This window comes from Lithobates pipiens, unplaced genomic scaffold, assembly GCF_037356315.1.
Source record: "Lithobates pipiens isolate NorthernLeopardFrog02 unplaced genomic scaffold, aLitPip1_a1.2 Scaffold_22, whole genome shotgun sequence".
Classification (NCBI taxonomy): domain Eukaryota; kingdom Metazoa; phylum Chordata; class Amphibia; order Anura; family Ranidae; genus Lithobates; species Lithobates pipiens.
The window spans coordinates 33578553-33606092 of NW_027507784.1; the positions used below are offsets into that span (position 1 = coordinate 33578553).

Genomic DNA, 27540 nt, shown 5'->3' on the forward strand with positions numbered 1-27540 from the left:
ATCATGTATATTTCATTAAAATCATTACATATTTCATTAAAATCTTATATGTCTTTAAAATAATATTATATCCTTTCAGGTTGTGATTCAAAATATTTCAGAGATTATAATACAGAAGGTGATTTTATCCATAAAGAATATAGAGGCGTATGTGATGTAGGTGATGTCCTGAAATTAGAAAACATTTTTAGATAAAGACTGTAAATACATAGAACAGTTTACCAACATTAAAGCACCAAAAAGGTATAGAAGCTTTATTAAAAGCAGTTGAATTTTTGAACCCCAATTACTAAAATCTCACAGAAGCTTTAAAAGCTAAATCCACCTTTCTGACCATGTTTTTCGTCTACCTAAATATTTATAGTGTAACATGAAACATTGTCAGAGTCCACAGCCCCCACCTTCAAACCACGCTTTCTTACAGAATTGTGGGGTTCTGCTCTCCATCAGCTCCCGCCTCTATCTGAATTTGGTGCCGCTGTGTGTTTCTCCACCCACCATCCACCTTATTCATTCACTGAATGAAAAATAACTACCACAGCATTCATTTAACCGATTGCCGACCGGCCGCCGCAGTTGTGCTGTGGCAACATGGTTCGGCTGCACGAATCGCCAATATGTTGCGTCCCTTCCTTTTTTGGCCACTAGGGGCATGCACGCCAAATCTTCCGGGGCTGAAGTGGTTAAAAAAATAAAAATAAAATAATAATAGAAAATTTTAACTGTGTATATAAACTGTAAATAATGCTAAAAACAATTGGAAGTTGTTTTAACACATATGCTTTGTGTTAATGCCTGTGTGTGTGTGTGCTGGGTTGATGTGCATTGCAATAAAATGATCCAGGCTTACATTTTAATGCATTGCACTGCGTTAAATATATGGCATAGAGTTGAACAAATGTAATTTTCAAGAATGTTTTCAAAAAAGCAAAAAAAATAAAGCACTGCAATGCATTCAATGCACTGCAGCACATATGCTCAAGGCACACCAACATGTATGTATTATGCTCACCAAAATGTGTGCCTGCTGGTACGTGAGAATGGTGAGTGTGCTTGCATTGCATTACCATAACATGTATGTTGTCCCCCTAACTCTTAGCTGACAGATAGCTAACAAAACTGAGGCCGCGTACACACGCACGGACTGTTTGCCCAACCTTGTTCGTCAAACAGTTTCGGCAAACAGTCCGCTCAAAATTTGCATGAGCGGACTTGCCCACACACGAGCGGACTGTTTCAGCGAACTGTTTGCCAAACAGTTCGCTCAACTTTTGAAATGAACGGACTCGCCCACGTAAGGAGGCAAATCCGCCCATTTCGAGCGCGTGTACAGGTAGGCGGGGGCCCGCGAAGGAGACGTCGCGGGCTCCGCCGCCTGGAATGGGCTTAAAGGGGAACCCCAACGCCGAAAAAAATCGGCGTGGGGGTTCCCCCAAAGTCCACACCAGACCCTTGTCCGAGCACGCTACCCGGCCGGCCAGGAAAGGGGGGCGAGCGAGCGCGCCCCCCCTCCTGAGCCGTACCAGGCCGCGTGCCCTCAACATGGGGGGTTGCCTTGGGGAAGGGGGGGCCGCGCGGCCCCCCCACCCCAAAGCACCTTGTCCCCATGTTGATGAGGACAAGGGCCTCTTCCCGACAACCCTGGCCGTTGGTTGTCGGGGTCTGCGGGCGGGGGGCTTATCGGAATCCGGGAGCCCCCTTTAAGAAGGGGGCCCCCGGATACCGGCCCCCCACCCTATGTGAATGAGTATGGGGTACAATGTACCCCTACCCATTCACCTGTGAAATAAAGTACAAAAAAAAACACAACACAGGGAAAAAATATTTTATTGCACAGCTCCGGGGGTCTTCCGTCTTCGGGGGTCTTCTCGCCGGACTCCTCCGCTATCTGTGTGTAGCTCTTTTGCTAGCGGAGGAGTCCGGCTTTCTTCCTCCCCGCCGCCGGCCTCTTCTCCTGACTTCGGGGGTCTTGTCCCCCTCTTCGGTTCTTCTGCCGGGCCACCGCGCCTTCTTGTAGCTCTTTTACAGGCGGTGGCCCGGTCTTCTGTCGCCGCTGTCGTCGCCGCCGTCGCCGCCGCCGCCGCCGCCTTCCGTTCTTGTTCTTCTTGTTCTTCTTCTTCTTCTCCTGGAGATGTTGACTCGACGAGCTCTCCGGCCGGAATGCCAGAGCCGCGCTGTGCGGTCACTTATATAGTGACAATGGGGCGGTGTCACATGGTATATGTCACATGGGTTGGTCACATGGGTTGATGTCACATGGGGACTATGACATCGTAAGGGGGCGGGGTCACCATGTGACCAACCCATGTGACATATACCATGTGACACCGCCCCATTGTCACTATATAAGTGGCAGCGGAGCGTGTCCCTGGCATTCCGGCCGGAGAGCTCGTCGAGTCAACATCTCCAGGAGAAGAAGAAGAAGAACAAGAAGAAGAACAAGAACGGAAGGCGGCGGCGGCGGCGGCGACAGAAGACCGGGCCACCGCCTGTAAAAGAGCTACAAGAAGGCGCGGTGGCCCGGCAGAAGAACCGAAGAGGGGGACAAGACCCCCGAAGTCGGGAGAAGAGGCCGGCGGCGGGGAGGAAGAAAGCCGGACTCCTCCGCTAGCAAAAGAGCTACACACAGATAGCGGAGGAGTCCGGCGAGAAGACCCCCGAAGACGGAAGACCCCCGGAGCTGTGCAATAAAATATTTTTTCCCTGTGTTGTGTTTTTTTTTGTACTTTATTTCACAGGTGAATGGGTAGGGGTACATTGTACCCCATACTCATTCACATAGGGTGGGGGGCCGGTATCCGGGGGCCCCCTTCTTAAAGGGGGCTCCCGGATTCCGATAAGCCCCCCGCCCGCAGACCCCGACAACCAACGGCCAGGGTTGTCGGGAAGAGGCCCTTGTCCTCATCAACATGGGGACAAGGTGCTTTGGGGTGGGGGGGCCGCGCGGCCCCCCCTTCCCCAAGGCACCCCCCATGTTGAGGGCACGCGGCCTGGTACGGCTCAGGAGGGGGGGCGCGCTCGCTCACCCCCCTTTCCTGGCCGGCCGGGTAGCGTGCTCGGACAAGGGTCTGGTGTGGACTTTGGGGGAACCCCCACGCCGATTTTTTTCTGCGTTGGGGTTCCCCTTTAAGCCCATTCCAGGCGGCGGAGCCCGCGACGTCTCCTTCGCGGGCCCCGCCTACCTGTACACGCGCTCGAAATGGGCGGACTTTCCGAGCGGGAACAGTTTGCTCATTTCGAAAGTAGCCTACACACGGGCGGACTGTTCGCTCAAACACAGTTTCAGCGGACAGTTTTTCGGAATTTCCGAAAGACTTTGTCCGTCCAACTGTCCGCTGAAACTGTCCGCTGAAAGCCCACACACGGGCGGACTGTCCGCCCAAACACTGTTCAGCGGACAAGGTTGGGCGAACAGTCCGCCCGTGTGTACGCGGCCTGACAGAAGCAGCGTTTTGTGTTTCATTCCAAAATGGAATTTTTCTATAAAAAAGCATATATTTATCAAAAGAGTTTCCCTGGTGGGCTTCTGAAAGCTAAGATGGCTCTGAACAGATAGGAGGGTGAAACGTTATTAACAAACAAAAAACACTTCACACTTCCTTTTTCTTTTTTGAAAAATAATTAGTCTGCAATTGCAGAGAACTAAGGCTCCATTTACACCATGGTGCTCCGTTTTGCGGGCAGAATCGCCTCAATTCTGCATGCGATTCAACAAGGCCACAAATCATGGGACGCCCTTTGCTATCCCTGTTACTTTGAATGACACAAAACTGTGGCGGGATTTTGCCCAAGGAATCGCCGTAAAATCGCAGTAAAACCATGCAAACAGAATCATGGGACGCCCGACGCCCAAAAGAAGTACAATAACTTATAAATTATATGTTAAGTTATAACTTAATAAATTATTTTCGGTGTCGGGCATCCCTCGATTCTGTTTGAGCGATTTTACCACGATTTTACTGTGATTCCTTGGACGACAATCGCGGGAAGATTGCGCCGATTTGGTGCCATTCAAAGTAACAGGGATCACAAGGGCATCCAGTGATTTGTGGAATTTCCAAATAACAAGCAGAATCGCTGTGAGAATGCCTGCAAACTGGAAATGCCATGGTGTGAATGATCCTAATAGATGGCTCCTTAAAGAGGAAGTAAACCCTGATGAGTTTACTTCCTCTTTCATTCCCTGCAAAGGCAAAGCATAATGGACTACTATACATCGCATAGTAGTCCATTATGTGTCACTTACCTGACACAGGAGCCAGCGAAGTCGCCGCTGTCCCCTGTAGGCCGCCGCATCCATCTTCTCGTGGGGTCTCGTAGCTCCGCCGCTGTCATTCGGCGAAGCCGCGATGACGTCACTCCCGTGCATGCGCACGGAAGCCGACACGCGCGGAAGCTCCGTCGTTGAGAATGCCGCGCTCAGTGCGCCTGCGTGCCCCTGTCTACGGCGCATGCGCCGTAGATAGCGGTGCCTGTTTTCGGGCAAATATCTCCTAAACCATATAGGTTTAGGAGATATTTCTTGGACCTACAGGTAAGCCTTAATCTAGGCTTACCTGTAGGTCAAAGTGGTTTGTAAGGGTTTACAACCACTTTAATCAACACAATAATAAAAAATAGACAGTACAACACTCTCCCCAGTATAAATATATACTACTACTGTATATTGTAACATTTAACTCTGTATTAAAGTTGGACTGAATCCCCCCCCAGTTCCGTTCACTCTAGAACTCTCGAACATCACAAAAGTTTGTACCCAAACCACGAACCCTATTAACTTGCAAAATCAAAAGTGCTCATTTTGAAGGCTTATGTGCAAGTTATTGGCCATAAAAAGGGCATGGGGCCTGGGTACTGCCCTGGGGAACATTTGTGTCAAAAAGATTGTTTTTAAAGGAGTAGTGATTTTAATGATGCTTAAAGTGAAACAAAAAAATTAAAAATTCCTTTAAAGATAGTGACAGAGGAGCCCCCTTAGTTTGCCTGTAAAGTGTCACATCTGGACCATGTATAAAACCTGCTGCAGCAAAACTGACTTTATATATAAAAAAAGACATTTAAATTGATTTTCCCTGCAAGCTTACGTTATTTTGTAAACAACGGCTTGGGGAGCTAGTCTGTATGATGAGGTAACAATTTAGTGCACTCGGAATAAGACTAAAGATTTTTTTGGATACTTTCTGGTGTCTCTTTTGGCAGAATTTGGATGGAAATAACAAAATTTTGCACCACAGTGAGCAAGCCTTATGTGAAGAAGCCAAATTACAGTACACTCCAAGATTAACAATTTTTTTTTAGATAAAGTTTGGTGTCTCTTTCACAGACTTTGGATAGAAATCTGCCGTGGAGGACTGATTGAAGGAAGAAATTGGCTACACACTGACGTACTTGAAGTCCATTTATTAAAATTTCCATACAAATAATGACACACACCATGGTTGCAGAGCCGGAACAGAGGTGGACTAGTTTCACACAGCTACACTGTGCTTGATCATCAGTGATGACTAACCGCTTCCCGACCGCCTCGCACATTTATACTGGGGCAGAAGGGCATGTAGAGGCAGAATCACGTACCTGTACGTTGCCCTTTAAGGCTGGGTTCACACCGCTGCGGGGGGAGAACCGGATGTGATTCGCACAGCAAATCACATCCGATCTCCGTAGCGCTGCGAGTTCAGCCATACAGATAGTATGGCTGAACTCGCAGCGGTCCCGCAGCGAACTCGCACGGGACCCTTTTTTGGGTCCGCAACGGAATCGGATCGCATGGGGGTTCACACCATGCGATCCGATTCCTGTGCGAGTCGGCAGATCGCACTGCGATATGCCGACGGATCTGGGGGTGTCATTAACATAACTGCCGGCGGGAGGTGAGCGATGCGGGAAAACGCTGCGGATTCGCGGCGTTCCCGCATCGCAATAGTGTGAACCCGGCCTAAGAGGCAGACGGTGGGCGCACACGCCGGCCTGGAGCTCCGTGAGTCTGGTCGCAGGTCCCGCGGACTCGATCGCCGTGGGAATACCCGCGATCGTCTCACAAAGAGGAAGAATGGGGAGATGCTAATGTAAAGAAGCATCTCCCTGTTCTGTCTAGTGACATTGTCACTGATCTCTGCCTCGTGTTATCGGAGCCAAGATCAGTGACGTGTTACACACAGCCATGCCCCCCACAGTTAGAAACACGCCCCTAGGACACACTTAACCCCTACACTGCCACCTAGTGGTTAACCCCTTCACTGCCAGTGTCATTTACACAGGAATAAGTGCATTTGTATAGCACTGATTGCTGTATAAATGACAATGGTCCCAAAAATGTGTCAAAAATGTCCGATGTGTCCGCCATAATGTCACAGTCATGATAAAAATCGCTGATCGCTGCCATTTAAAAAAAAAAAAATATATATATATATATATATATATATATATATATATATATATATATATATATATTAATAAAAATGCCATAAAACTATCCCCTATTTTGTGCACGCTTTAACTTTTGCGCAAACCAATCAATAATCGCTTATTGCGATTTTTTTTACCAAAAAAATATAGAAGAATATGTATCGGCCTAAACTGAGGAAAAAAAATTATATATTTTTTGGGGATATTTATTATAGCAAAAAGTAAAAAATAATGCGTTTTTTTCAAAATTGTCGCTCTTTTTTTGTTTATAGCGCAAAAAATAAAAAACGCAGAGGTGATCAAATACCACCAAAAGAAAGTTCTATTTGTGGGGAAAAAAGGACGTCAATTTTGTTTTTGGAGCCATGTCGCACGACCGCGCAATTGTCAGTTAAAGTGACGCAGGGCCGAATTGCAAAAAGTGCTCTGGTCAGGAAGGGGGTAAATTCTTCTGGGGCTGAAGTGGTTAAGCACAGTGTAGCTGCGTAAAACTAGTCCACCTCTGTTCCGGCTCTGCAACTGTGGTGTGTGTCATTATTTGTATGGAGTTTTCAATAAATGGGCTTCAGGTACATCGGTGTGCAGCTAATTTTGGCATCAGGGGCTTGATAGCTGCTGCTAATCCAAGACTGATTAATTTTGACAAATGTCAGCCAGTCAACTGACTCTGTAGACAGACACACTCTTATTTGTCACTAAACCTCCAGCAACACTGAATGCCCATTCGGAAAGCACACTGGATGCAGGGCAGCCCAGCAGCTCACTTGCACACTGGGCAAGTTCTGGCCAGTGGTCTATTCTCATGACCCAGTAATCCAGTGGATGCAGATGCTGCCGATGGGATGTGGAAGCTGACCGCCCTGGGTGCCGAGGACTAAAAAAATATTTAAATGCATCACATAGACAACAGAAGCCTCAAAAACACCTTTTCCAAGAGACCTTAACCTACCAAAGTCTGAAAAGGTGTTACATAAGCTCCTCCTTAAAGTGCCCTCAAGATATTTCATCCTGTGCTCCCTCTGCAAGGGCAGGATGAGTTCTATGACTTTCCCCTTAAAAGGTGACTTTCCCCTCAAAAGGTGGTCAAGGAAGGTTGCCAACCAATAATGATCCTTCTCCTTAATGGCACGAATTCTCAGATCCTTTTGCAGGCTTTGATGAATAAGGGAACCCATGTACCGCAAGCTTGTTGAGGCATGAGAAGAGTCCTCTGGGTCACTGAGGGTTACACTATCTGGAACTGCCTCCTTCCAGCCACATACCACTCCTAAGGTTTCTAGGGATTGAAAACCATCTCTTAAGATTTGATGTATTTCATCCTCTGCTTCAATGCCTCCAAAACTGCCAGGATCCCCCTCCACCCTCTCCTCTGCTATTGTGTGTCCTGTGGCGTTGCAAGAATGATGTCTGTAAAGCTGGCCTTGAGAGGAAAGGAAGTTCTCTTCTTCCTCCTGCCGCTCTGCCTCGAGTCCCCTATCCATAATTAAATTGCAGAGTGTGCTCCAGCAGGAACGCAAGAGGGATAGTGTCACTGATGTATGCATTGTCACGGCTCACCATCCTTGTCACCTCCTAAAATGGTAACAGTACAGTGCATGCATTCTTTATCATCAGCCAATGGCATGGTAAAAAAAACCTGAGCTCCCCTGAGCCTGTCCTTGTGCCATACTCACATAGGTACTTGTTGATGGCCCTCTGCTGCATGGGCAGCAGCTGCAGCATTGCTAAAGTTGAGCTCCATGTCACAAATCAGGCAGTTTACAGGCAGATGGAATTCCTGCGGAATTTCAGCCAACACAACACTGGCTGTGTATGACTGCCTGAAATGTCTACAGACTCTTCTGGCCTGCCTTAGAAGAGCTTGCAACCCTAAGTACCTGTTTAACAGCTTCCTGCCTGCCGTACGCCTAATGAAGTCCTCGGTTTTGAGTGGGGATATCTGAATGACGCCTGTAGCTACAAGCATCATTCAGATATCATCTTTTAGAGGCGGCAAATCTGTGCACCATAAGAATGATCATAGCGGCTGTTCCGCCGCTTGATTATCCTTACAGGAGGTGAGAGGGAACGACCCCCCCCCCCTCCCTCCGGTGCTTCTACCAAATCACCGATATGATCGGTGAGTCAGAGACAGGATCTTCCAGCCCCGGATGTTCATATTAGAGTCTCTATGATCGTTCGGAGGTCGGGCACGATGTTATGTCACACCCAGCCTCAGTATTCAAAAAAACGGGGCTGCTTCGGCTGGGAAGCGGTGATCTTTTTTAAATTTTTTTATTCCAAGCTTCCCAGCCTAGAGGTGAGATGTGGGATCTTATTGACCCCCATTTCTCACTGTAAAGAGCACCTGTCATGCCATATTCCTATTACAAGGGATGTTTACATTCCTTGTAATAGAAAGAAAAGTGATCAAAAATTTTTTTGAGGGACAAAAAAGTGTCAAGCTAAAACAAATAAAGCAAAATTAACAATAAAAAATAATAATTTTAAAGCGCCCCTGTCCCCGTGAGCTCACACGCAAAAGTGAATGCTTTTTTTTTTACATAAGTCCAGCCCACATATGAAGACGGTGTTCAAACCACACACGTGAGGTATCGCCACGAACGTTAGAGCGAGAGCAATAATTTTGGTCCTAGACCTCCTCTGTAACTCAAAACATGTAACCAGTAAAAAAATGTAAGCGTCGACTAAGTAGCGAAGTTTGGCACAATTCCACAAACGTGTGCAATTTTGAAAAGTGACATGTTAGGTATCTATTTACTCAGCGTAACTTCATCTTTCACATTATGTAAAAACATTGGGCTAACTTTACTGTTTTTTTTTTCTTTCTAAAGCACAAAACTGTTTTTTTTCCCAAAAAAACACAATCGAAAAATTGCTGCACAAATACAGCCAAATAAAACATTTTTACTGCACGAGCAGCTGCTTGGCCCCTCTCTCTCCCTTCTTCCCTTTCAGTGTTCGGGTTCACAAGCCCATCCAAGAAGGCAGTCTTATGCCTCATACACACGGTCGGAATTATCGACAGAAAAAGTCAGACGGGAGCTTTTCTTCGTATATTCTGACCGTATCGGACTTCTTACGTCGAAAATTCTGACGGACATGTTCTATATTTTTCCGACGGAACAAATTCCTATTGGGAAAACCGCTCATCTGTTCCATTGGATTCCGTCGGAAAAACCTTCAGAGTTTATTCCGATGGGAAAACCGGTCGCGTGTACAGGGCATTACTCAGCCAGCTGTAGTCAGCAGCATTTTAATTAAAGAGGAACTGCAGTCTGCTCACATCTTTGCCATTCTGAAGCTTCCCTCCAACCACTTTACATATTATTTTATATATACTGTGATTCTGTACTTGCCAAATATGCTGCAGAAATCTCCCTCCACTGAGTCCTTCCTGGATTTACACAGACACACAGAGGCACACCTCCAGCTCTGCAGCTCTTATTGGCCCTATTATGACTCCCCCCCCCTCCTTTCCTGGCAAACTCTCACAAGAGTGAGAGAGAGAGCTGTGCATGATGTCATAAGCCTAGGCTAATGACCAGACAAGAAACAGGAAGTGGGCTGTATAAAGGTATTTACTGGCAGAAAAAAAAATGTTTTACTACCCAGAGTTAAAACAACAACAAAGGCAGAAGATTTAATAGATGGAAAGATGAAGAAATTACTGAATGTCCGCTTTAATTACTATCTGTTCTAGCCTCTGGGATTGTTGTTTTTGTTAACACTGTATATTTTATTCATTGTATCTTTTATCCATTGTAGCGTTGATAGAGGTTTACATTTTATCATTTTGCTTTCTAGTGTAAGCAGGCTGTTTCATCCCAGTCCACCCCCATGTGTGGTTGCCCTTTGTCTGTTTTCCTGCATGTATTACCAAGCCCCATACACCATGCAATTTAATTGGATAGATACAATTGGTTCACAACAGGATGAGTTTGGCCTCTTTCACACTGACGTCCCGTTCAGGCCCGCCTGTCAGTTTTTCAGGCGGACCTGAACGGGTGCTCCATAGAGGTCTATGGAGCGTCGGATGTCAGCGGTGACATGTCCGCTGACATCCGACCCGCTCCGGATCCGCAAAAGTGTAACGGAGGAAAAAGCTATTTTTCCATCCATTTGCGGATCGGATCGGGTGACGACGGGCACTGCGGTCCATCGTCATCCGATCTCCTATAGGGGAGAGCGGCGCTGTGACAGGTCCGTCCCTGCACAGTGTGCAGAGACAGACCTGTCATCTCCCTGCTCAGCGGTGATCGACGGAGTGATCCCCGCTGAGCACACGGATATCCACGGGGCGGATCAAAACTGATCCGCCCCGTGTGAAAGGACCCTTTATGTGATTGTTCCTATAGATCTCGGGTGATGCCTTGGGAAGATGTCTTCCATGCCCAATAGTTCTCGGTGCAATCATCAAATGTCAGTAGCCTGGTGCTCACTAATGCTCGCCAAATTAGGTTGTTTGCTAGAGCAGTTGTCTCGCCCAGGTAACATGATGGATGCTGAGGATTGGCATAGTCTTTGCTTTCTTGAATGTGTATCCTTGGCACTGGGGCATTTTTAGAGTTAATGTGAATAGTGGGGAGCAGTTCAGGTTTCTCTGGAGAGGCCTGTTGGTATGTCAAGTCAGGAAACTGTGGATCTATGTTGGAGGTAGGCTTGATAACTTGGTCTGAAGTATGGTTCTGTGAATATCCCTCAGCCCTTTGTACTGAATCATGGGTTGCTATTTTTGCAAGGTCTTGGCGCAAATTGCCTTCTGGACCAACTGTAGTTTCGTATATCACAGCTTCTTCTGATGCTGCTGCTGCTGCCACCCTTTCAGTCTCCAGCACACGCATACTAGATTCTAGCTCTGCTTTTTGCCTCAAGGAGTTGGCTTCTAACTTGGCTTTATGCCTCATCAAGTTGGCTTCTTTTTGAGAGTATAAGACCTCTGCTTGTACTTCTTCCACCTTTGCTGTTGCTCTGAGGCCTGCAGAAGTGACTGATGATCTGCTGGAATGCACTGAATATCAGATATGTGAGAGCTGGTCTCCGAAGTTTGATGCAAAATGTCTGCACTCCTATTCATGGTGTAGAAATTAAAGCAGAGTACTGTCCCAAGTACGGTTTTGCTATGGGTTCTTTTACTGTCAAATTAAGCTCCATTGTCGTCTCCTGTTATACGTATGCTTTTTTTTTTAATATGCTTTTAATATGCTGTACCACTAACTCTTAGCTGACAACTAGCTATTAGACCACTTTCACGCTTTTCAGGCGCTTTCACGCTCACGAAAACTTCTTTCCATTAAAATCAATGAACGCTTTCACAATGGGGCAGTTCGCTGGCAGGGCTGTGAAAAAACTCCCCTCTCCATTGAAATGCGCTTCAAAAGCGCCTGAAAAGCTCTTCAAAAGCGCTCAGTGTTTTTACTGGCAGTTTAGAAGCGCCTCAGTGTGAAATTGGCTTTAGAGTTGGGTGAACGGTTCGGGCTGAGCAAAAGTTCAGCCTGAACATCGCCTGTTTACCTGTTCAGCGAATGCCCAAATTTGCAGTTCACCAGTCATCAGCTGATAATGGGCTTCCCCACTGACAGCTAAATTAAAAAAAATTAAAAATTAAAAATTGCCTGCTATAAAAAAGCGAGAAAAAAAAACGGTGTGCTCTCCCCTAATTCATACTAGGCCCTTCGGGTCTGGTATGGATTTTAAGGGAACCCCATGCCAAAATGTAAAATAAAAATGGCATGGGATCCCCCCAAAATCCGTACCAGACCCTTATCAGAGCATGCAGCCTGGCAGGCCAGGAAAGGTTGTGGTTGTGGGGGCCTGTGGGCAGGGGGCTTATCGTAATCTGGAAGCCCCCTTTAACAGGGGAGCCCTCAGATCCTGACCCCCCCATGTGAATGAGTATGGAGTACATAGTACCACTACCCATTCACCCAAAAAAGTGTCAAAAAGTAATAAAAACACAGAGACCCGAAAAAGAAAACACTCTGCTGTCAACTAAGGCAAAACGCAGGATACCTGGCTTGCCATTTGACAGTTCTTATATAGGTAAGGGGCAGAGACACCTGGCGACATCCTCTGGTGGCACCGCTTCTTGTGACCTCATCCACCGGTGTATGCTGGGGCGGTGATGTCACAAGGGGGCGCTGCCACCAGGTGACATTGCCAGGTAGTACTGCCCTTACCCATATAAGAACTGTCAAACTGAAAGCCAGGCATTCAGCGGTTTGCCTTAGTTGACAGCGGAGCGTTTTATTTTTATTTTTTGGGTCCGGCTGTGGCAGCGTCGTTGTGATTGACGATGGATTTACATTGGGGACACTGTTTTTTTATTTTTAATAAAGGAATTGTCTGTCTCCTGTTTTTATTTATTTTTACACTTTTTGGTGAATGGGCAGGGGTATTATGCACCCAATACTCATTCACTTAGGGGGAGGCAGGATCTGGGAACCCCCTTGTTAAAGGGGGCTTCCAGATTCCAATAAGCCCCCTGCCCACAGACCCTGGGCTGTGGTTGTGGGGATTGGGCCCTTGTCCTCATCAACATGGGGACAAGGTGCTGTGGAGTTGGGGGGGGAGAGTCCCCCTGCCAGGGGAGAGCCCCCTTGCCCCAAAGCACCCACCCCCCCATGTGGAGGGCATGTGGCCTATGGTTCAGGGGAGGGGCTAATTTTCCTAATCTGCCAGGCTGCATGCTTGGATAAGGGTCTGGTATGGATTTTGGGGGGAACCCATGCCATTTTTTTCTAACATTTTTCTATTGCTGACAATAGTATTGCATTTATAGAGGAAATGAGCCGCTCTGTGGTATTAGTCTAATAAGTTGCTGCCGTCCCCTTGATTGTCAGCCCCCTTAGGAGGCTGTGAACTTGCAACTAATATATGAATGAAATTAGGGATCGTGGTGCTACCTCAAAAAAATTTTTATAAATAAAGTGTACGCCCTTGTCACATGGGGTGATCTGACATCTGTCAACTATAGTAGTCCTATATCCCGTAAGTGATAGGGGAAAAATTCCTAATGTAAACAACAAGAAGAAACAAGAGAAAAGGACCCCAGACTATATAGTCCAGACCACTGAGAAAATTCTCTATGCTTAGGTATATAGTAACGGACACAGGGTATGGTACAGCCACCCCCCTGCTTTCTATATGCACCTACTGGTTATATAAGGGTACTATGTGGTAGGGATAGTAAAAATTGATAAGGTATATCACATCATAAGGATATAATCAGACATAAACAAACGATAAAGAATGAATTAAAATAAAATAAGAAAAATAGTAAGATAATGATTGACTTATATAGCTTTCTGTCACTTTCCCACTTGTCTAACTGTATACGGTTTGTACAGTCCTTATTTTATAAGTATGTGAAAAGAATTGTTTGCCACAAACATATTTTGCAAATTTTCACATTTATCCCTTTGTGGCAAACAATTCTTTTCACATATGGTGTGGATTTTATCTAACACCCAGCGCATTGGATTAGGATATCTGCTACATTGAGTTGAAGATTTTTTGATATTGGTTTATTGTACTTATAAAATAAGGACTGTACAAGCCTTATAATGTCATGCTCTACGCCAGATGTTTGTCCCGGCAGCTCAGAGAAAATCTCTTTGTTACGAAGTACAAACTCTTTAACCTCCTGTTGTTGGGCTTTCGATAAGGTGTCTGCTATTCCAACCTCAGGAACTAAGCAATCAGGCTGTACTTGTGACAAAGTCTCTGCGACTAGGGATTCCCAATCCTTCCAGGCTTTCAGCAGATTGACGTGATAGATCTGCTCCGGCTTTCGCCTTCCTGGCTGTCTAACCCTGTAGTTCACCTCACTAATTTTTTCAATTACTTCGTATGGACCTTGCCATTTGGCCAGAAATTAGCTTTCAACCGTAGGGACTAGCACCAAGACCCTATCCCCCGGGGAAAAAGTACGGGTCTTGGCCCCACGGTTGTACACTCTCTGCTGTGCTAACTGCTCTTGGGTCAAATGTTCCTTTACGATTGGCATTACCTGTGCAATTCTATCTTGCATCAGGGTGACATGCTCAATCACGCTCCTGTGAGGAGAACTCTCATTTTCCCAAGTTTCCTCGGCGATATCCAGCAGCCCTCTTGGGTGTCTCTCATAGAGCAACTCAAAGGGTGAGAAACCCGTAGAGGATTGGGGTACCTCCCTAATGGCAAACATCAGATAGGGTATTAGACAGTCCCAACTCTTTCCATCTCTATCCACGACCTTCTTTAACATTTGTTTTAGGGTTTTGTTGAATCTTTCAACCAACCCATCTGTTTGGGGGTGACACACAGATGTACGCAATTGTGTCACTTTGTACAACTTGCATAGTTCTTTCATAACCCTGGACATAAAGGGTGTACCTTGGTCCGTAAGCAGTTCCTTACAAATACCCACGCGGCTAAAAACAAGAGATAGCTCTTTGGCTATGGTTTTGGCCGAGGTATTTCGAAGAGGAATTGCTTCTGGATAACGGGTGGCATAGTCCAATATAACCAAAATGTACTGATGCCCCCTAGCAGACTTCATTATCGGACCTACCAAATCCATTGCGATCCTCTCAAAGGGGACCTCAATGATAGGAAGAGGTACCAGCGGGTTACGGAAATGTGGCATAGGTGCCGACTTCTGACACACAGGGCAGGAGGAACAATAATTTTCTGTTTCCTTCATGACCCCAGGCCAATAGAATCTCTGCAGTACCCACTCTCTGGTTTTCTCGGTCCCCAGATGACCTCCCAGAATGTGCCCATGGGCCAATTCTAACACAAACTTCCTGTAAGGTATGGGCACTACAAGTTGCTCAATGGTTTCTTCTGCCCTTTGAGCCACTCGATACAGCAGGTCCCTTTCCATAGTGAAGTAAGGATAAGTGCAAGTCTTATCTGGGTTCACTAACTCGCCATCTATTTTCACCACATTTTCCCGTGCCTTTATTAGGGTGGGGTCTTTTAACTGTTCTGTGGCAAAATTTTCCCTGTGAACCTCAAGATCCGAAAACTCCACAGACGGCATGTTTTCATCTGAGGATGTTGGCTCCTCCCCAGTTTCTCGAGAATACCGACAAGGGAAATTCAGGAGAGTCCTCACCACTCCCAGAGGAATTCTGGTCATTTTCCTGGTCTATAGGGGCACCAGTGGGGGGCTCAGGACAATCCCAGAGTTCCCAGAATTTTGGAAAATCCCCTCCCACAATAGCATCATGTGGTAAGTGAGACACTAACCCCACCTGATGAGAGAGGTTACCTTTGGGGGTCTCAAAAAACACTGAAGTTACAGGATACTCTCGGGTGTCCCCATGCACACAAATAACAGCCACCTTGTTCTTCCCAGAGAACTTTGTAGTAGCTAATTCAGCTTTTATCAATGTTACCAGGCTACCTGAATCCAGCAACACATCAACATTTCTACCATTAATACACATTTTACATAAATGTTTCTCAGGTCCCCGAATGGCAGTGCATGCAACTGTCGCAAACAGCGACTGACGTCTCTCCCTTATAAAGTCACATTGCATAGGCTCATCCACAACTGGGCAATTGGCTGCAATATGTCCCTCTTGGCGGCAGCGGTAGCAAATAATCTTTTTCGCTGCCTCTTGCAGCCTGAGCTTCCCGGGCTGCTCCCGCCAGACCTTAGGAAGAACTCCCACTCTCTCACTCTCTCCACCCTCACCCCTTGGAGTCATCTTACCCGCCACTGGGAATGATCTGGTCTTAGGGTGTAAAGTCCATGAGTCCCTGGAAGAGGTGGTCAGGTTCTCTGTAGCCAAGTACCTCTCAACCAGATCCACAAGTTTATCTGCATTTTCTGGATCTCCATGGCTTACCCATTTTTGGATGGCAGTAGGAAGAGCTCTCAGGAAACGATCCATAACAACACGTTCCACAATGTTTGGTGCGGTCAAAATCTCTGGCTGCAGCCACTTCCTGCTCAGGTGAATGAGATCATACATTTGAGACCTGGGAGGTTTTCCAACCTGAAAAGTCCAATTATGCACACGCTGAGCCCGGACGGCCAGGGTGACACCCAGCCGTGCCAATATTTCTGTTTTTAGTACCACATAGTCTTTTGCTTGGTCAGGCTCTAGGTCATAATAAGCTTTCTGCGATTCCCCAGTTAACAGAGGGGCCACCAGTCCAGCCCATTGCTCCTTAGGCCACTTTTCCCTTTCAGCAGTCCTTTCAAATGTGGTCAAAAACACCTCCGGATCATCCTCTCCAGTCATTTTTGTCAGTAAACGGCTCACACCAAAGGATGCGGTATTAGTGTAACCACTTGCCTCATTGGTCTGCGGACGTTGCTGTATTAATGTCTCTATTTGCTGTTGAAAACTCTGCTCTTGCTTCTGCAACAGGTCTATGAAGCGGGCTTCAGATCGCTGCTGGGCTTGTTGCTGAGCTTCCAGACTCTGCTGCAAAGTTGCATTTGTCTGCTGCTGGGCTGCAAGGCTCTTTTGTAAAGCTGCATTTGTTTGCTGCTGATTTGCATTTGCTTGCTGCTGATTTGCATTTGCTAGAGCCAGCTGTCTCAGCCATGCTGGCCTTAAAAAAAACTGCCCGCATTCTCCACCAACTGTGAGGGGTTAGCTCGGCAGCGGGTGTGTGTAACCCCCTGGATGGGTTCACAACACAAAATCAGGCACAGCAGACAGCGTTGTAAGTGAAAAAAAACAAAAGGTGCGGTTTATTCATGCTACATGCAGTAAAAAATATAACAGCCAAAACAAAAGAAAAACATGAAAATAAATCCTGGTCAGCTTGACCTCTAATTACACACTTAGATTCCCTGTCTAACAACTGAGTGCAGCCTTGTGCTGCACCAGTCCCTGTCTCTGTTGTAGACGTTTGCCACACAGGCGTTAACTCACCGCACAGAACAGATATCACACTCCCCAGTCTATACACACAAAACTGGTTCCAGGATGGAGCATCTCCCTAAGCATGCTGGGGTTTTTTGTAGAGGTCTTAATGAGCCCACTTACTTCAGCTGGGCTCATTAACTCTTCCCCTCTAGTTGTACAAGTCTGCATAAAGCCTGAATCCCGGGCACACATATTTCCCATCCTGGATACAACCAGGTGACTTTACCTGCGTGCTGCCACACCGTATACAGTTAGACAAGTGGGAAAGTGACAGAAAGCTATATAAGTCAATCATTATCTTACTATTTTTCTTATTTTATTTCAATTAATTCTTTAGCGTTTGTTTATGTCTGATTATGTGCTTATGATGTGATATACCTTATCAATTTTGACTATCCCTACCACATAGTACCCTTATATAACCAGTAGGTGCATATAGAAAGCAGGGGGGTGGCTGTACCATACCCTGTGTCCGTTACTATATACCTAAGCATTGAGAATTTTCTCAGTGGTCTGGACTATATAGTCTGGGGTCCTTTTCTCTTGTTTCTTCTTGTTGTTTACATTAGGAATTTTCCCCTATCACTTACGGGATATAGGACTACTATAGTTGACAGATCTCAGATCACCCCATGTGACAAGGGCGTACCCTTTATTTATAAAAAATGTTTTGAGGTAGCGCCAGGATCCCTAATTTCATTCATATAATAGTATTGCATTGCCGGCAATTTAGTTGTCATTTTATTCATTGTTTTTTTCTTTAGAAATGTCAGTTTTGCTGCAGCAGGTTCTTTACATGGTACAGATGCACCACTTTACAGAAAGAGTAAGGGTACCCCCAGGCACTATAATTAAATACATTTTTCATTTTTATTGTTGCACTTTAAGCATCATTAAAATCACTGCTCCTATAAAAATGATCTTTTTAAAAAATGTTTTTACATTGATACATGTCCCCCAGGGCAGTGCCCAGACCCTCATACCCTCTTTATGGCCAATTGAGCCAGCTGCAAGCTGTTCCATTCTACTACTTATTTAAGCGTTAGCTCAGTGGCTGCAAAAGAGTTACATAACATTCTCTTCAGAAAGTTTGATCTCTCTGATAATTTGGAGGAAAATATAAACCAAGACATGTAAAATTAAGTAAGGAATTCATATACTGAATAATACTATCTTTACAGGGCTTTTAACTATAGTGATATGGACTGTAAAAAAAAGTGTAATCAGTCTATGATCTTTAAAGGGCTCATATTAACGACTCACCTTTATAAAAGTAACTTCACTCATCTCAGATTTTTCTAAACACTGACTTTCTTCTTTTAAATTTGTTGTTGATGTAGCTGTTAAGACAAGTTCAGCAGACCACAGTTTTAAAAAGTAACATGAAACATTCTAGGCCAATGAAAAGATAACACATATCACTGAAATCTATAAAAGATCACAAATAATAGCACAAAGTCTATCAAAGATTTTGCCTTAGATTCACACATTTTCCAAATTGAATCCTATGTAAAATGATGTGAATCTAGGCTGAAATTTTTTGATGATCAGACCACAAAGCTTGCAAAGCTTTGACTATGTTAGAATTTTCAGATTGTTGATTTTCTGTATAGTTAGGGATGAGCAAAACTGTCTGATTTCACTTTGCAAAAATAGTGGCATCAGTTTTATCGTTGCATTGGAACACCACCATTTAGCAAAAACGCACTGAAGTCAAAAGGAGTCAAAAGGAAGAAAAATTCAGTTTGTTTAAGCTGATTTGTGACTCCACAACATGCTTGAAATGGCTTGTGAATGTTTATTTTATTTTAATTTTCTTAGTGTTTAGGCATTTAAAAGAAGATGAAAAACTAGCAATTAAAAAAAAAAAGTTAATAACATAGTACAGAAAAGTACAGAAATGTTTTATGTTATTTGATGGTTTTAAGCATTTAACATGAAAGTAGTTCTTTAAATAAATACTAAGTTCTACACTAATATTTGAGAAATTAGACACAAATTATACAAAGTGATAAAATAGCAGTATAAAAAAGGAAAAAAAAAAGTCTGTTATACAAGATGCAAAAAACGTCTTCTTATTGTTAAAGCCAATCTCTGTGCACCACTACCAGAGAAAACATGCTTATCTGCTTACCAAACCCATATGACTCTCGTGGATAAAAGAGTCAAACGCGCTTTTTATGGCAAATCCATCTCATGGGCTTAGTGTGACTCCCTCAACAGGAACTGAATTTATCCTCTATTGAGAATAGGCAATTAAGGGGGGATATGATCAACATCTATAAATACATAAGGGGTCCATATAGTGAACTTGGTGTAGAGTTATTCACCTTAAGGTCATCACAGAGTACAAGGGGGCACTCTTTACGTCTGGAGGAAAAGAGATTTAATCTCCAAATACGGAAAGGCTTCTTCACAGTAAGAGCTGTAACTATGTAGAATGGATTCCCTCCAGAGGTGGTTCTGTCCAGTTCGTAGTTTGTTTTAAAAAAGGCCTGGATTGTATCCTAAATGTACATAATATAACGAGATACTAATATTTATAGGCAAAATTGATCCAGGGATCAGGAAAAAGTTAGATCAGGATTTATTTTTTTCCCCCTGTTGAAGAAAATTGGATCATGCTTTTCTGTTTTTTTTTTTGGCATTTCTCTGTATCAACTGTGGGTATAGGACAGAGCAGCCTTTTTCATCCAGGCTGCCTTCAGGTATCTACAGGGGTGCCTTAGAAAATGCCTAAAAATTGCCCAAAAATTGTACAGAAGCCACCTGGTAAATCCAGGCTGCCTTTTTGTTACACAAAGCCACAGGTTTTCATTGTACATCCTAACAACCAATGACATCATCAGTTGATAAGAAGGATGTCTGGCACCTGCACAGCATCCTTTCTCTGCCCCCAACCCTGCCCCTCTCCATCAGCACCGGGGTCACATTAGCTGAGTAAGGGAGAGAAACTGAGTGAGAAGAGAAACATTGGAATACTAGTCAGTACCAGTGTGCAAACGTGTGCTTGCTTTGGAAAAATAAATCACTTCTAACTTTGGATGTCCTAAGTGTGTGGATGTTGCTATTAGTTTTGTTTTTTACATTTTAGATTGGGGTGCCTCGAGATTGTGCATCATTTTAAAGGATGCCTTGCCTGAAAAAAAAGTTGAGAAACACTGAGGTAGTGCATATGGAGGTTTTCTGTTTGTGTGTGTTTATAGATATATCACCCTGGAGTTTAGGCAGGGTTGCTTCTCACAAATGTACTTGCCACGGGTAGTTATCCTGGTTGATTGTTAGAGATCTGTTGATTTCTCCCTACGTTTGGCCTTGTTGCACTATTCTCTTCTACCACTAGGTGGCCGGGTACTTGGTGGTACTAAATATGAGAAGGGCAACCCAAGGTCAGGTTATGGGTGTATTGAGTATCTCAGCCAATGGGCGGGGGTTTTCTTAAATCCCTTGGCCTGCTGGGAGAGCCTACCTATTCGGGTGGAGTCAGGTGATCTATGTTCTGTGCCACCCGGATGTGTGTCATATTGCCCCGGGCTGCTAGGCTGGAGATTGGGCCTATCCCGAGGGCATCTGGCTGCTAGCCTGTCTGAGGGCCTATCCAGAAGCAAGAGAGCAGCATAGGGTTGGGATTGTGGCTTGGAGTCCAACCAGAGTTTAAGGTTCTGCCAGTCGGAGAACCTGATGTGGTCGTAGGTAGGGGGGTAGCTGTCGCTGCTAATAGACCATCCACCTTATTACAAGGGACAACCATGAGTAACTGAAGCAAGTACCGGAGCAGTATTCTCACCGAACGGCACGGTGGAGAATCAGGAAACTTCAGGCGGTGATCAAGCCTTGTGTGTCAAGCCAGGGACCAAACAGGCCAGTGGGGTGAAGCTTGAGAAGTATCAGGAGTGCCAAGCTAGGGAACCAGCACAGAAAAGCAGGGGTGATGCTTGAGGAAGATACCACCATGAAGATTGCAGGAGCTCAAGGGATTTAGTGGCAGTGAATCAGTGGGTCTAGTGAGGGACCAGGATCTCAGTGTGCTGAAGAACTATAAGAAGTTGTAGACAAAGTGAAGGAACTGTTACGCTTTGTGTTAGAAACTGTTAAAGACTGATGCCATAGGAGATGTGCAGATATGGCTTCTTACTGGAGGAGGCCTTTCCCTGTACGGCTGTCTTCTTAAGTCTCAGAGTCTGCTAATTAAACTTGCAACTACTTAAGGGTGTCCTGGCCCTAACTCTCTTTCCCCCATAAAATTTTGTAAGAGAAATAAACATCTCTTACATCTCTTGTCTGGCACCCACTATCCCTCACAACCCACCATATACAGAAGGATGTCAGCTATCTCTGGCCCTGGATGTTCTCATTAGACTGAAGGAGGCTGGAGACCTTGCCACACACACACACAATATATATAACTGGAGGGAAGTGTCTTTTTTTAACCAGATTAACTATGTAACTATTAACTATGTTTACATCCAGCGAAATGGGAAGTAGCAAAATACTCGTTGCTTCTGGTTTCTTAGACCATAGAGATGATCAGGGACATTCTGGTCCTCGATCATATCTATGTACAGCCAGTGGATCTTCTGGCTGCAGTCCTGGACTCCCCAGTGGGCCAGAAGAGCACGGAAAAGTGTCAGAAGACGGCAGGAGGGGGGCCTCCATCCGCCTCCTGTAAAAGCGATCTATCTGATAATTACCCACTAGGATCGCTTTTACAAAAAAGTTCATCACCGGCTGAAAAAAAGATGATACCCATGGGAAGAGTGAGGTGATGTCACGGATGAGCTACAAGGAGTAACGGAAAGTCTTTAATCAGTTTTTGCGGGATCCTACATTGTAATGCTATTTTACAGGTGTTTTTAATGTGAGTGTAATACATAGTTTTAATAAAATCTTTGGAGGTTTTACATACTACACTATGATGGTTTTTCTGTGATTATGAGCTCTGTCTAGAGATTACCACAGGGATATCCATGAGATTAACTGGATAAGGAGAGAGGAGATACTGAACAGTGACCATCCTTAGGGAATCTACACATCTAACTACCCCTGACACTGGGGAACAGGTGTTCCTAGACCTATAACACACTTATATTTTCACTAGCTGGTGGAGCACTGGAGAAAGATACAGCAAGCCCTTGCAGCCCTGGGATTTGGGTTATAAATACCAGTAGAATGTTTTATGCAGAATATCACGGGTGAAGGCTACACCTAATGGTGAAATTCATACTCCAGAAAAGGAGACACAGCGAGTTGAATATTTCACAAATTGAACACTTTTATACACTATTACCAAATAGTGTTGTTGGACTTTGCAGCACTAGTAATTAATGTTAAGGACTGCATGGCAAATAAAGGTGGCGACAATTTTCTAGTAGCCTTCCTATTTACTCAATGGATGACTTATTAAAAATGTCCGCCACCTTTTTTTGCCATACCGTCCTCAACAAAATGGCCGCAGCACTAATCTGTCACCACTATCCTATTTAATGACACCTCACGTTTTTGCCTTTATCCTCTGATGAAGTCATGTGACCCGTGACAATACGCATCAGGATTGACTGACAGGCACAATCGGAAGGGACACTGGTGACGAGCTCGGCACTCATGGAGTTTTTACTTGCTTTACTACAAACAGATGCAAGTGTTACCTTTACTGTGTTTTTATGAAATAAAACCTTTTACAGCATAATACAGTATGGGCAATAAGTTTAAAAGGTTAAAAATAAAGCCGATGTGGCTCACAGCCAAACTTAAAAAAGCTATAAACTATAAAAAAAGAGCTTTCAAAAAATATAAAAATGAAGGAACGCTAGTGTCATTTAAATGTTACAAAGAATAACAGAATATGTAAAAAGGAAATCAAGGATGCAAAAATTCAAAATGAAAGACAGATTGCAAAAGACAGTAGGACAAACCCCAAAAAATTCTTCAAATATATTAATAGTAAAAAGGTTAAGTCTGAGCATGTAGGCCCTTTGCAAAATAATCTGGAGTGGGTGACTGGGGACAAAGAGAAGGCTAACTTATTAAATACTTTCTTCAGCTCTGTGTATACAAAGGAGCATGGGGGAGCTCATGTCCATAATGGTGGTGATAGTGACGCAGCCCCTAATCCACAATGGCTCATAAGTGATATGGTCCAGAAATATTTGGACAGAATAAAGGTGGATAAAGCACCTGGACCTGATGGCATCCACCCATGGATCCTAAAAGAATTGAGCTCTGTCAATTCAAAGCCATTGTATCTAATTTTTAGGGACTCATTAATGACAGGAATAGTACCACTGGATTGGCGCAGGGCCAATGTGGTGCCTATATTTAAAAAGGGAACAAAGTCTTTACCAAGTAATTATAGACCCGTTAGTTTAACTTCTATAGTTGGGAAGATACTGGAGGGATTCATAAAAGACCACATAGACGAGTTCTTGCAGGAAAAAGTATTTTGAGTAACAGACAGCATGGATTCATGAAAGACAGAAGTTGTCAGACAAACCTGATTTCTTTTTATGAGGTGGTAAGTAAAACGTTGGACAGAGGGGTGGTGGTGGACGTGATATATTTGGATTTTGCAAAAGCATTCGATACAGTTCCGCACACACGGCTCATGTGTAAGGTAAAGTCTACAGGTTTGGAAATATCAGTTTGTAAATGGATAGAAAATTGGCTAAAAGACAGAATTCAGAGAGTAGTGGTTAATGATTGTTAGGTTATCAGTGGTGTACCCCAAGGTTCAGTGCTGGGACCCTTACTTTTTAATATCTTTATAAATGATATTGGGTCTGGAATCAAAAGTAACATTTCCGTCTTTGCAGATGACACCAAGCTATGCAGTGGAATAACGTCCTTACAGGATGTCACCAATTTACAAGCCAACCTCAATGCTCTGTCTAATGGGGCGACTATGTGGCAGATGAGGTTTAATATTGATAAATGTAAAGTTCTGCACTTGGGGGCTAAGAATATGCATGCATCATACATGCTAGGGGGAGTACAACTGGGGGAATCCATAGTGGGGAGGGATCTGGGGGTTTTGGTAGATCATAAACTCAATAATAACATGCAATGCCAAGCTGCGGTTTCCAAAGCGAGCAAAGTCCTTTCCTGTATTAAGAGAGGTATGGACTCCAGAGAGAGAGATATCATTTTGCCCCCCTGTACAAATCATTAGTAAGACCTCATCTGGAATATGCCGTTCAGTTTTGGGCACCAGTTCTCAAAAAGGATATCGGGGAACTGGAGAAAGTGCAGAGAAGGGCAACCAAACTGATAAGAGGCATGGAGGAACTCAGCTATGAGGAAAGATTAGAGGAACTGAATTTATTCACTCTTGATAAGAGGAGATTAAGGGGGGATTTGATCAACATGTACAAATATATAAGGGGTCCATATAGGGAACTTGGTGTCGAGTTATTCACTTTACAATAAACAAAGAGGACAAGGGGGCACTCTTTACGTCTAGAGGAGAAGAGATTTCATCTCCAAATACGGAAAGGTTTCTTCACAGTAAGAGCTGTGAAAACGTGGAATAGACTCCCTACAGAGGTGGTTCTGGCCAGCTCAGTGGATTTTTTTAAGAAAGGCCTGGATTATTTCCTAAGTGTACGTAATATAATGGGTACTAAAATTTATAGGTGAAGTTGATCTGGGGAAAATCCGATTGCCTCTCGGGGGATCAGGAAGGAATTTTTTCCCCTGCTTTAGCAAATTGGATCATGCTCTGCTGGGGTTTTTTGCCTTCCTCTGGATCAACTGTGGGTATAGAATTGGGTATATGGGTTGGTATGATATTTATTATATATATTTTATATTTTTTTTGGTTGAACTGGATGGACTTTTTTCAACCTGACTAACTATGTAACTATGTATATAGTACACTATATGGGCATTCCTCTCCTTCTGTCCCCTTCTTTTTTTACCCTATCTGGGGTGTATGTGGAAGCGGAGTATATCAACTACTACCATTTGCTGGATTTATACAAGGAGAACCCCCAGGAGATAGGATGCATCAGACATCTATGAAAGGACCCGCAGAGGAAATCAGACCATTGCTACATTTAAATGATGTTACCTTACAGCCGTAAGGTAAGAGGCTACCCCCATTAGAGGTGTCACTGCATGGAAAGAAGAGCTACCCACCACACCTGCTTTATTTGCATAATATAGATTGGGACAATCACATTTTATTTTTATAGATTTCTTAGAACACCATTATTGTACTTTACATACCTTTCAAGCACTTTGTGATTTCATAGACTGTGTGGATATGGTCACTTCATATTTTGTGTATTTGCACTGGACGTTTTATTTCACTTGTAGCGCTGGCTCTTGACGAGCAGGCGCTATTGTTTTTGAAAAGTTAATTTGCCTGAAACCTCAGTTGGGTTTTGGGACTATTTCTCCAAATTTATGGTCTCAGTACCAGGCCAGCTGGGTTGCACTGGGTTCTCCTTGACCTCAGGTGCCGCTGTCACCACCGGCAAGAGTAAAAATGCAGTCTAGCTGGGTGCATTGAATGGCACTATTTTCTCGGGAACCAGCCCAGTGGGAGTGTTTTCCTGCTGTGCATTCTGGGGGTGATATTTAAGGTATCGACGCTACGTTGGCGGGGTCTTTTTATTTTCTGTCTGTTTTCGGTTCTGGTGGTCCTCCTGACCCAGCCCCATGGCTCTCCTGGCCTGGGGTGTGGAACCATGCATCCTGTGTCTCGGGGCCGGCTGGCCCCAGGCGACGCAGCTGCAGGGACAGGCAGGCCCTAGCGGATTTCGGGGCCTACTGATCCAAGGGTGGTCCGGTGACATCTCATCTGAAGGGAGAGGCCCAGCAACTGAAGAACCCGAGGGGAGGACTCTTTCAGGAGAAGACCGAATGACAGCGGCGGAGCTGCGAGACCCCACTGAGAAGATGGATACGCCGGACTACAGGGGACAGCGTTGACTTCGCTGGCTCCTGTGTCAGGTAAGTGACACATAATGGGCTACTATGCGATGCATAGTAGTCCATTATGCTTTGCCTTTGCAGGGAATGAAAGAGGAAGTAAACTCATCAGGGTTTACTTCCTCTTTAAGAAGTATATACAATGGTCATTGGATTTTCATTGCCATCTTGTGTTCATTTTGAGTAATACACTGTTGCATTTCAGAAGCTTTAGGTCGTTGATAGGTCGTTGCCAGCTGGTGTCCAAATTGTACTTGTATTTCAATATAGTTTTTGTAGTTTATTACTTAGTTTTCAACAGCGCAGCACCATTTACAGCATAATATAGTATAGACTACACATACACTATACACACACAGTATTCTAAAATATTTTCTGTGGACGTGGAGCAAAATGCTCACTATATTTTTATGCACTAATGTCATGTACACGCGATCGGAAAAGCTGCCAGCAAAAGTCCTGTGTGAGCTTTTGGTCGGAAAATGCGACCGTGTGTATGTTCCATCAGACCTGCTCCTGGCATTTCCGCCAGCAAAAGATTGAGAGCAGGTTCTCTATTTTTCCGACAGAAAATCGGAAATGCTGTTTGTCTGTATGCAATTCCGACTTGCAAAATTTCCGACGCATGCTCAGAAACAATTTGACGCATCCTCAGAAGCATTGAACTTCATTTTCTCGGCTCGTCGTAGCATTGTACGTCACCGCGTTCTTGTGTGACTGTGTGTATGCAAGCCAAGCTTGAGCGGAATTCCATCGGAAAAAACATCCAAGTTTTTTTTTCCGATGGACAATCCGCTCGTGTGTACGCGGCATTACAGTATGTTTCTGATGGAGATGCAATACAACCAGTGCCCACCCACAATCAAAATATACACTGTGTTGAATTGAACTGTATTTGCATTACAGCAGAGAGAACAGTTGTTTTTTACTGTAGGTATGTGTTTTTACTCACCTGTCTGAAATAATTCTCAATCAACGTTTTTATATTGTTTTGTTTCATGAATACAAGAATTTTTTTAATTGTTTTTTCCACATATTCCACAGGATGGCGGTGAATGATGAGGTCAACCATATCCTCCACAGATTTATCTTTAACATCGATTGTCAGAATTTTGTCTTCTTTTTTAGGTGGTTCACTGAAACAAAGAAAGTCTTTAAATTGTTTTATGCCGTCCTCTCCCAGTCTTTTCAAATGTTTTGCCAGGAACCTGCTCATTTCCCTTTTCATGTTGATGTTGGGAAGAGATTGTTTTGACTGTGAAGGTTCTGAAATAGACAAATAGATATGAGAATCTGAATAAATACAGCACAATGAAAGGGTCAGTCT

At 44.4% G+C, this 27540-nt stretch overlaps 1 long non-coding RNA gene across 1 annotated transcript; it reads right to left on the reverse strand.

Annotated features, from left to right (window-relative positions):
* Positions 1–27476, reverse strand: LOC143923535 (uncharacterized). Its single transcript, XR_013261733.1, has 3 exons — positions 27166–27476; positions 18546–18622; positions 1–168 (listed from the first exon to the last, which is right to left on the reverse strand). It is a non-coding gene; the product is annotated as an uncharacterized LOC143923535 (long non-coding RNA).
* Between the last annotated feature and the right edge of the window lie 64 nt (positions 27477–27540).